The sequence below is a fragment of the Egretta garzetta genome, unplaced genomic scaffold (assembly GCF_000687185.1).
Source record: "Egretta garzetta isolate BGI_Z169 unplaced genomic scaffold, ASM68718v1 scaffold172, whole genome shotgun sequence".
In the NCBI taxonomy this organism is placed as follows: domain Eukaryota; kingdom Metazoa; phylum Chordata; class Aves; order Pelecaniformes; family Ardeidae; genus Egretta; species Egretta garzetta.
The window spans coordinates 1,190,125-1,201,161 of record NW_009258951.1 but is presented as its reverse complement, the minus strand read 5'-3'; positions in this window follow the sequence as shown (position 1 = coordinate 1,201,161).

Below are 11,037 nucleotides of genomic sequence, written 5' to 3'. Positions count from 1 at the left end.
TCCATAATCTGCAGTCATTTTACCCATTCTTAAAACATTCAGAACTATGTGGAGTGTCTTTATTATGAGAGGCACATTTATGTGGATGTAGTTATGGCTGTTAGTAATTCCATTAATGTGATCTTCAGAATTTCATAAATCACTCTGAACTGGTTTGGCTGATGCTTAAATTTCACGACTTGTTCCGAAGAGATTGTCTCGCTGTGCTGATTTGTACAAACAATCCCAGAACTGGTAAAGCCTCCATCTTGTGTGCGACAAATTTAAGCTACCTGAGTTGTAATAAACCTTAAAACACAATTGGAAATAAATTATTAGTTTCCATTTTGTTTGCTTTAATCTATAGTTTAAAATGACTGCAGCTGATATATATCAAAAAATGCAAAATGTGACCTTGATTCGGCGAGATACATGGGGAAATGCCTATTGCTAAGCTGTTAGTTGCTTGCAGAGTGGAGGCTGGACCTTTGTGCTATCAAATGTGCTGTTGCTCCATCTTACCTGGCCCTCTGGAGTGTGAAGGCGATATTTTGAATGGTTCACTTGTGCTGATTACTGAGCCAGACAGGCTTGCAAAGAGTTGCTGGCTTGCATTGAATCTCTAGCATAATGCCTAACCTGTCTTTACTTTCTCGGAGTTTTGATTGGCATTATCTACTGTAGCATTTATTCAAGTTGATGTGAAAATGTAAATCTTGGGAAGTGACGTAGACTTAACTCCACCGAGCCACGACTGTGTTTTGTGGGCGTGTTCTTGCATTGAGTGAAGCCCATGTTCCTGTGGAGTAGTAAAATTGAGTTTTACCATAAACCCTATTTTATTTCAGCAGTTTGGTTTCATTTTAATTTTAAAAGCAACTGATGTGATCGTTGAGGGAAAGTTTGTAGCAGCTTGTTTTGGGATCTATGTTATTAGGAGAAGGCGCTCCAGTTGATTAGTTCAATAACTCTGAACTGTACACTAATGATGCTCTCTGTTCCGTAGCGCTGCAGTGATATAACTTACTGTGGTTTGAGCTCTGACAACATACAAGATTGGAGATGTCACATATTGCATAAATAAGGGTGGTAATCTTGCATTAGACACTTTCTACTAAGGTGGCATTTAAAAAACACAGATCTGTCAACAGAACAGGTAGGACTTGAGTTGCTTTTCTAGATCAAACTAAATTAATGCCCTTCTTGTATTGCTTGTTGATTTAGCTATGTAGCTGTAGAGTTAATCTTGTCTTTGCTGAATTTTGCGACGCCATACAGCTTCTGAATTTGTGATAATGGGGGGAATGAAGGCTTAGCGAATGTCTCTTTAAGCTATTAATCATGAGACTGGCAACATCATTGTCTTTATTACATTCATAATTTTAAAGTCCTATCATGGAGGAGGAAACATGGGTGCTTGTTAAATATATTCTTTAGTGGAGAGTGCTAAGAAATCAGATCGTTAAAGTACAGAATCATAAGAGACACTAGAGCCTTGCCAGGAACAATAATTACAATTTATATGTAATGGGCATTGGCCTGAAGTTAATGGATTTTATGAGCAACCAACTAGAAGGATTTGGGGATTGAATTTCATTTTAAGAGCATGTAATACTACAAACTATAGAGCTAAAAACTGTTGCAAACTGAGTGAAATATCTTGAGAAATCAACTGGTCTGTTGTCTCTCAACACAAGTAAGCAGAACATGTGCGAAGCAGCTCCTGCTCCTGCCTGAAATTCTGATGAGTTCTTAATTTTTGTGTTTGATTTCAGCTTTGCTGGTAACTCATCTCCCCTAACATGGCACTTTCCCAAGGTTGCAGACTCTCCCTAACGCTTGGGTTACTGGGGCAATTACAGGCAAGTTTGGGAAGTGGCGGAGAGGAGAAGGGATCAAAAATGCATTGGGGTATCTGTTTGCACTGCCTTGTGATAAATGTGTCGTGGGAGGAAGGGCAGGGGAGAAATGGAGCTTAAATGAGATGTATTTAACTGGATAATGTGGGTCAGGTCATGTTTATGGTGCATGAGCTTGATATAGACAAGGAGCCATCTTGTTTATGAAAACCTTTGGGAGGAGCAGGAGAGAAATGTGGGGAAGAGATGCCTTCTGCAGGGGCGATTGCTCTGCTGGGCACATAGGGACGCGCTCTCTCGCTTTGAGCCCGTGCATTTTAGATCAACTTAATGCAGGCAGCAACTGCAGCAAAGGGAGAAACTCCCTCCGCAGCATTCAGCTGAACATCGCATTTGTTCAGGACAGTCGTGGCTTGACAATTTATCCTCTGCATCTCTGACAGCTCCAGCCTATTGAAAAGCAGACAAGCGTGCTTCTGCTCCCCTGCAAGCGCCAGGGCTGCCTGAAGGCTCTTGCAGATCAAGTTGATTCCAGCTCACCTTTCAGTTCCTGGCTTCTTTGGGGTTTCAGGGTTGAGGGTTTTTTGTTTTTAAAGAAGTCTGAGGTACAGAGAAGTTAATAAGGTGCATCTTCAATAAGTGTTTTCCCTTCTCGCTGAGAAAACTTGTCTTTGGAGATCTGCTTTCAGTTTTGCATACTGAAATGCTGCTGTTTCTCACACAGTTAGTCCAAGACCGCAATCTTTAAATGCTGCTGTTAATGGGCAGAGAAGAGACTTCAGGGCTTAATTTTTGGCAGAGTTTTGTTTTGGCCTCTGGTCAATCACAGTTCAGATGAATGTTTTTTTCCTTTAGAACTTAAATATAGCTAAAAGATACATAAAAGATGCTGAAAAGCTTTAGGTTAATGCAATGCCTTAAATTTATGTCCACTTAGGATTCATGTAGACACTTGATTGTCCCCAGACAGGATGCCCGGTCTCTGGAAGGGCCTGGGATGTACGTTGAGAGGATGGGTGCTTGTTAGAAAACAGGGAGTCTACAGGTTCAGTTCCCAAAATCACTGTATGATCACTTTACCACAACGTATATTAGAAACTGAGCATTTAGGTCCTGGTGAAGTTCTTGGCAGGGCGGTAGCTTGTGGCCTTTGGTGTGGCTGTGGGGGTACCCTGGGTGCAGCCTGAGTCCGATGGTTCTTCCCGGGGTACTTTTTGACCACCAGATGTCACACAAGGACCATCAGAACAGCGTGTGCTGCTGTGCGCTCCAGCTCCCTGCTCATGGATTGACCAAGCCATGATGTCTTCTGGTTGCGTGTCGCCTGCCACGTTGGTTGTTGTCTTCTCGCACGTTTCTCAGCAAAGTCTGCACTGCACTTGCAAAAAGAATGTGTGTGTTAAACCAAGCACTCCCCCCCGTTTCCATCCGGCATCAAATCCACTGAAAATCCCTCTGTATCAAACATGTAAGTGTTTGGCTCCGGCACGATTACTCTGGAGTCCCATCAATTTTACAAATTGGCCGAAACATTTTTTGGTAGAGAAGTCTTGCATACCAGAAGTCTTGAGTCTGATCAAACTGCTGCCCTACTATAGATCATGACTGTTATTTTTATAACTCTGTATTACTATGGCAAATGCTGGGTAGGGGAGGGGGAGAAACCACATCAGTAGCAACTTCTGTCTGATTTGTGGTCGTATGCTTATAACTTGACATGGTTTTGCAAATAACTAAACAAAACCAGGAATTCGTTTGGGGGGAAAAAAAAACCCCAAAACTCAAAAAAACTGCTGCATCAAATATCTTGTGTGGAGAGTCGCTGCGCGCCCCTGGGACAGCCTCTGGGCTTTGAATTTTTTGGAATTTTTATTTAATTGCTAGTGTCTGCTCAGGCTTTATCCTAAATTTAGCAACATTCAGTGCTGCTTTTTCTCTGTAATACCTTTATAAATTCCCATATAATATGATCTCTAATTTTAAAGCCATCTGTCATTTTTGAGCTGTATATTTTCCAGCTTTAAATGTCTTGTTGAAGGAAAATTTAAATTCAAGGCCGACTGAAAATGCATTTTTCTTTAAATTATTCATCGGTTAAAATGTCTTTGAACTTGTGCTTGTGTAGCTGGTGAGACTGGGGGGGCAGGGGGTGGGATGGGATGGGATGCCTGGCCGGTCCTTGCGCCGGTGCTGTGTACCCGCACTGCGGGGCCTGGCTGCAGAGCCCCACAGCAGCAGTGGGAGCTTGCTGCATCCACACCCCACCCTGGGACCAACCTTCAGAGGTGTCTCCTCTCTGTCACATGCTGTCCTGTTCACTAGGTGGCATTGCTTCCTAGTCTAAGAGCCTCTAAATACTTCATTAATTATGCTAATCCACGCAGTGGACAGAAAGTGAACTGCACTGTGATAGCTTTGCCCTTGTACCCTTTTTATTCCATCTGCTTTGCTGATGGGATTTCTTGGGTTGTCAGACCTGCAGCATCCTCATCCCAGCAGGTGAGGTGCTGGGTCTAGGGAAGGCTTTGGCTTGCAACACTTCAAAGAGCCCATTGGGAAAACACTGCACATACTGACCTTGCTGTTGGTAGCTAGCTCTGTGGTCCCAAATCCATCAAAGTCCTTGCCCTCTGCAAGTCATTGACCTGGTTTATCATCTTGACTAAAAAATGTGCAAGTAACATCCTTGCTGCGTGAGATAGCTAGAGAGGGGTTGGTGAAGTCTTGCTTTCCCTAGAGCAAGAGCTAAGTGTTGTTCCAACATCTGACCGACCATGGAGGCAGCAGGAGAGCAAGGTGCTCTGGACAGCAGATGGAAATTTTATGGAAATTTGTTCATTTGTTTCCCAGGTAGCCCTGTTATCTTACATTCTTCTGCCCTTCCCTAGCTTCTTCCCTCCCTCCCTCCTCCTCCTCTTAGCGTTAATGATCACATCAGTCAATTAAGGGCTGAAACCTAGTGGGTTTAAGATGTCTATCTGTTGCCAGTGGGATTAATTGGAGCCTTTGGTAGGCTTTAAAGCAAGGAGAGGAATTTTGGCTTTACAGGCTCAATTTAGTACCATGAGACACATCAAGAAGGAAGATGGCAAGGTCTCTGTAAGGTGTAGCTCTCACCTCCATAGGTGCCAGGCCCTGGGCACATGAAGCCGCAGGAACCTGCCAGGCTGAGAACTGCCGAACCCGCTGGAGGCGACGAATGCAAAAGCGTGGCTGAGAGCAGGGTGCTGCCCTCCGAGGAAGGTGAGACTCCTGCCACTTCCCAGCCACTGTGTAAGTACCTTCCAGCCCTAAATTTCAAGAGTACTTCTCAGCTTGCAGTGTTGATGCTCCCTTCCCTTTGCAAACCCTGGAGGTGTAACACCTGAGTTTAGGCCTCCTGATGCAGCTCAGTTCTGAGCTGGGCAGGACAGCCGTGTCTCACCCGATGCCACACCAGGCTCACATGTACCCTCACTTTGCTCTGATGAAAAGACAAGACAAAGTCATTTTTGAACATGACTTTTCATGAACAAGCAAGATAAAAATAAATGTAAATTGAAGATCCTGTTTCTCATGTGTATTTTATTAAAAACTACAGAGTTGTTCATTCTTGCTGTGTAGTATAATTGCTAAAACGTGATTTGTAACCAAATATAGCTGCTTGCATTAAACATGGCACTACTTCCTACTAGGGAGGATGATACGGTAAAGGAATGCTCATTTAAACAGTCACATAGATCAATTTTGGTATTCAAAACCTTAGCTTTTTCACTTTTAAAAAAGTGAACGTAACCTTTAGATGTTTTTTAACTTTAATTTTGTTGAACTGCACTTGGATGAAGAATGGTATGCAATTAAAATAAACAAAATGGTTAAATACAGCAATGAAGCTTGTCAAACCATGTTTTGCATTTCCAAGTGATTGAGTAAAAGATAATGACTGTGACAGATCCTCGTCACAATAGGACAAGGATGCCTTTCATCAGGTGTCCAAGGGCCTCTGTAGGCATGAAGAGGATTTCCAGAAGTCACTTAGGAGAGACCAAGGGCTTACATTTACTGGTTTAGTACCTACAGCTTTTTGAAATGGCTTGCGTGGCTTTTTTTTCCCTTGAAATTCCAGAATTTGTAGCTCTCGGCCTTCCACAGTGGACTGAAATTTGCTGGGTGAGCAAGGATGGGAAGACTCTCTGGTTTCCCAGTTCCTTCTGAGCTGGGCTGGGTGAAGATCGCCTTGCCCTGCACTTGGTAGCTGGACTGGAAACTGTTGGCATTAGGAGATGACCCTTCCATGTGACAAATGTGCAGATGTTTACACTGGACTATATAAACTCATCCCTTTTTCCAGTCTAAAGACTGACATGGTGTTCTTGTGTGGGACACAACGCACTTAAGTAACCAAAGCAGTAGCTATATTCTGAAGCTAAGGATGCTGCTTTCTGGTTTTGTAACCTGCTGAAAACCCCACGTCCCTGAAACAGTGCCGACTGAGGAGCAAAGGCAGCACATCTCTATTTGTTTAGGCAACAGATTACCATTACGTTTTTGCCTTGGTGCGTGCTGTTGCATTCAACTTGAGAAACAGATTAGCTTTATAAAAATGGCATGTGAACGCTTGACTCAAATGACCTGAAGTTAGCCTTTTTTTTAAATCTAGTTCTCAATGACCTGAGAGAAGACAGTGAAGGCTGCAGGTTGGTTGCTGTTGTGCTATACATGGCACGGTTCCCGAGACGACCTCGTTTCTGCTTTGAAGGTTTAAACATTTGCTGGCTGAAGCTCGGTGTTGACTACAGAGCCAACGTGTTGTGGCGGTCCTAGAGTGCAGGAAAATTCCTTTTTCAAACCTCTTCTCTGAGGTTTCCCAGGGACTTCAAGAGCCAGTCATATGGCCACGTCTCTAATTCCTAAGGACCCCTCTTGTGAGAGCTAGAGATGAGCTGTTTCAGAGATGTGTCTGAAAATCAATAGTCCTGGAAAAGAGTAAACAAGTTCCCTCTGATTTGAGATGAACACCTCCAAGGGCCTGGGAATGGCTCCGGGGAGGCCATCGAAACCACCCTCAGCCCCACCCCAGTGCCAGAGTTTTCATCTGGGGAAAAAGAACCATTGTATTTAATTTGAAATGCTCTGAGGAAGGGGTAACTCTTATTAGAATTGGAATTTTTTAGAGTCAGTGAAAAGTCTTCTATGGTTTCAAGCTTATCTAACCAAAACCATTGAGTCTGGTTAGGTGTCTCCAAAGCCATGCTTCTGAAAGCTCTTTCAACAAAATGCTTAAAGATTTTATTTCTGTCACAAAGGTGAAAGAAAACAACTTGAAAATGTCAGAAATGCTGTTACCTGATGAACTCTATTTTTTGTAAGGTCAAGAAGAAATGATGGATGCTGTAACAAGTGTTTGTGCTGCTACCTTTTAAAATATATATATGTGATGCTCACATTCATAAACGTAGCACGTGCCTTTTAGAAGCTAAAAAATAGCAGCGGAGAGCAGGAGTCCTTGGTCTGTTCTTCCTTGTTTCTTCTGAAATCGATTTTTGTTTTAAGTTCTTCTGGTGTAAATAATTTTAATGAAAAGGAGAAAATTGCTAGGTGGAGTTTATCATCTGGAATATACAGGCTTAGATGGCTTCTTGAAACACAGAAGACAGGTGAGCAGAGCTCTGAGTGCCCTGGAGAAATAGTACCAAACCCTTTAAAAAGAGAATTTTCAAAAAAAAAAAAATCAGTTATCATCCTGCAAGTAGGCTGGCCTGGTGCAGCTCCAAGTGAGAGGGTTGGGGCCGTTGTGGTTCAGGCATCGCACGGCTGGGTTGTACCCGGGCGTTTGGGGGTTGTTGCAGCTGACCCGCAGGCGGGCGGGAGGCTGCAGCCGTGCCCTCTGGCCATGGGAGATGCTGCAGGGGCCAGACCCTTTTCTTGCAGCCCCCTAAATTGGGGGGGTGAGAGTGGGGTGAGAAGGCTTAATCCTCCCCACTTTGTTTTCTCAAAACTGTGATCCCAAGAGATGGGGGAAGTACATGTTTGTGGAGGGGGGGGGGGATGAGGGCACTTGAGCAAGGTCATGATCCATCCCATGGGGATGTCCAAATATACTGGGTCCTGCTCAGCAGAGTGTTTGTGTTTGGCCGTAAATTAATCTGGTGCCTTGCTTGGATCAGGTCGCCTGTTCGAAGGAATTTCTCCTATAAAGCGTCTTTCTAATGGGGCTGTGTGAAATCGTGCTTTTTGTGATTTCAGGGTGATACATCCAAACTCCTGCCCTAATCAGCAGGGACAGAATTGTCAGACACAGTGTCTCTGGGGGGAAGGCTTCTTGGGAAGGCGAGGATGCTGAGCCTGTAACGGTAGTACTGAGCCTGCCCTCCTGGGCAGGGGCAGACGATTCTGTCCCAGCTCCAGGACTGGGTGAAATCAGAGACAGCTTTTCTTCTCTTAACTCATAACTTAATAGCACCTGATGGCATCGTCTGCTGACCAGACTGGAGCTGCAGTGACTCTGGACAGAGCTGTGAACGTCCAGCTTTGGTCCAGCTCCTCCCTTGGTGATAATGGGAACTCGAGTGCTTGTCCTGTGAGGACCAGGCTGTTCCTGCCGCCTCTTTGCCTTCTCTCTTGCACTCGCACTTGTTCCGTGCCCCCATTTTCTTCCTTCTCTGCGGCTCTGATAAAACATACATAGGATTGAAGGAAAGCCAGAGAGAAGAGGAAGCACTTGAGTTCGGTAGGGACCACCTGGGTCCCAGCCCAGGAGAGGGTTGCATACAGGCATGCATGTGTCTGCAGAGCTTTGTGCTGTCAAAAAGCTCTTTGTGCTTTTGCTCTTTACTGCTGGGGCATCCTCTGAGGCGGTGGTTCAAAATTTAGCTTGTGTGCTTCTTGCCCCACTCCCACTCACCTTCATCGTGGTCCCATAGAGCATCCTCACCCTCCTGTTCCTCCCAGCCCGGGTCATTCCCCCCAGTCCTTTGAAGTACCCTGCTCTGATCCTCTCCCAGGTCACCCTGGTGTGGTTTTGGCATAGGGCTGAGGTGATGGGCCAATTCTTGGTCACGCTTCTGCTTGCGCCTCTGCCATCAGCGTGGCGGTGGCCATCCCCAAGGCCTTGCTGCAGCCAACAGGAACCTCTTTGCTGGCTCCAGCGGGCGTTAGAGGGGGTCCGTAATGCTTTGCAGACCAATTTTCTCTCTGTTATTGTTTTAAACTCCCTGTTACCCATTTTTCCCAGGTTTCCGCGTGTTTCAAATTATTTTCCCCAGAGGCATCGACGGCATTTTTCCAAATTGAATCTCATTTATTTTCTACCCAGGTTTCCAATCTCTCTGGGGCCCTTTGTATTATTTCTCAGTCCGCACTGCCGTGTACAATATATCCTAATTTAGTGTCGTCTGTGAATTATATTACCATGCCCTTTAGTTCCTCTTCTATTTAATGAAGATATTTCCAAGAAAAAAAAATCTAAACTACCTTTTATTAAAATAAGAAGGTAGAGTCTTAAAAACTCCTTTGTGGGTTTCCAGTATGAATTCTAAATCTTTTTCAAAGAAATCTTCAGCATTTTAAAGAGAAATTAAAACCTTCAAAATACCGAAGTTGGTAAGTGTAAAAATTAATCAGTTTTTCAATTATTGGAGACCTCTGTCCCCGTATAGGGAGCTCTGTGTAGTGCAGTCTCCAAGGGTGACGGAGGCACCATCTACGTATTTGCAGCAGACTTTTTTTTTTTTTTAAAACCAGCACCAAACATATGTTTGAATTTCTCAATAAATTTGTTCGCTTTTCCCTTCCTGACCTTTTCGGGTTTGCTCTCTGTGGCTGTTCTAGCAAACATGTACACAGGCAGGAATGATGCTGAAGCAGCGTATTTTAGTGCAAATTGTGCAGGCTTGTTCATAGGAAGTGATTTTCAAATTCATAATCATGAATATTTGCACTGTAAGGTTGATTCTGTTGTGGGCTTTTTATTTTAAGCTAAGAAGCGCTGCCTGTTGGTGCCAGGCTGGGAGAGCATCGTGCCTCTGTGTCGGGGAACGAGCCGCGCTATGGAAGCTGTACATCCTATCAAAACAGCTCAGATTTCCGACTGTGAATAGGGAAATAGCACTGGCAGCAGGCAATTTGCTGGAGATGCGTATCCTGAAATATTTGCTGCATAATTTCTAGCAATGAGCAATTTCATGGAGACTATGATCTGCTTGTGAAGAGAAATAAGGTGTAAATTGAATGAATAAATTGTTCTCTGCAAATGGTTTGCTATCTCTGGAGGACTTTCCTCCTCTTCGAGAAGCACTGTGGCTCGCCGGTGCCTTCAGTCCTCTGTGTATTGGCAGTTTGACCCTGTCTGCAAACTAATGCAGGGGAGAGGCATTGGAAATGCCCCGTACCCGGGCACGTGGTGACTGTACTCACCCCCCGGCAGTGCGCTCCCCTGGGGACCTGCACCCCTCGGGTGGAGGTAGCCATGCTGAGCGGGGCTGCGGACGTTGCCAGCACTCAGTCGGCGGAGTCGCCAACTGCTGGGAAAATTCCTGCCCTGTTGTATCCTGGAGAACACGTGAGCCACAGGGATACCTGTGAATCGGGACAGGTAGCACTGTATGTCTTCCCTGCCCTTGGGGGGCAAGGAGGCCCAGTGGTGGAGCCTGCGAGCTGTCCTCTGGTGCCTTGGCTGTTAACAGGCTTTGCTGCCTGCATTTCCCTGTCTCACTTAGGTGGGTTTTGCTTTATTTCAGTGTTACAGAATGAGCCCTGTTCTCTGTGGATGTAGGGGCTTCCCCAGAGATGAGGAATCCCCTCACAGTTGGGGCTGTGCCACCCAGGTCCCTGCCACCTCCGTGGGCTGGCTCGGGGATGCTCGGATGCTCCAGGTGGAGCCGCCGGCTCGCTGCCGCGCTGGTGTGCAGCAGCTGTAGGAAATTAGAAGAGCCTTGGGGCTATTCTGGGAAACACCAAGGGAGATTCCCGAGGTTTCCGGAGCAGAAAACTGGCTCAGAGCTGCCTGCCTCCATGCCAGGCAGGGCTGATGTGGAGCTCGGCATGGAGCCCTGTGAAGTGAAGGATCCCGCAGACAAAACAACGGGATCCCACAGAAGCGATGCAGCGTCGGGGACCGCCAAGATGAGCGACGGCAGGTCTGGCCCTGGTGCTCGGGGACGGCAAGGTAGGCTCCCACCGGGGTGGCTGGGACGTCCCTCACAGGGCACACAGCTGGGTG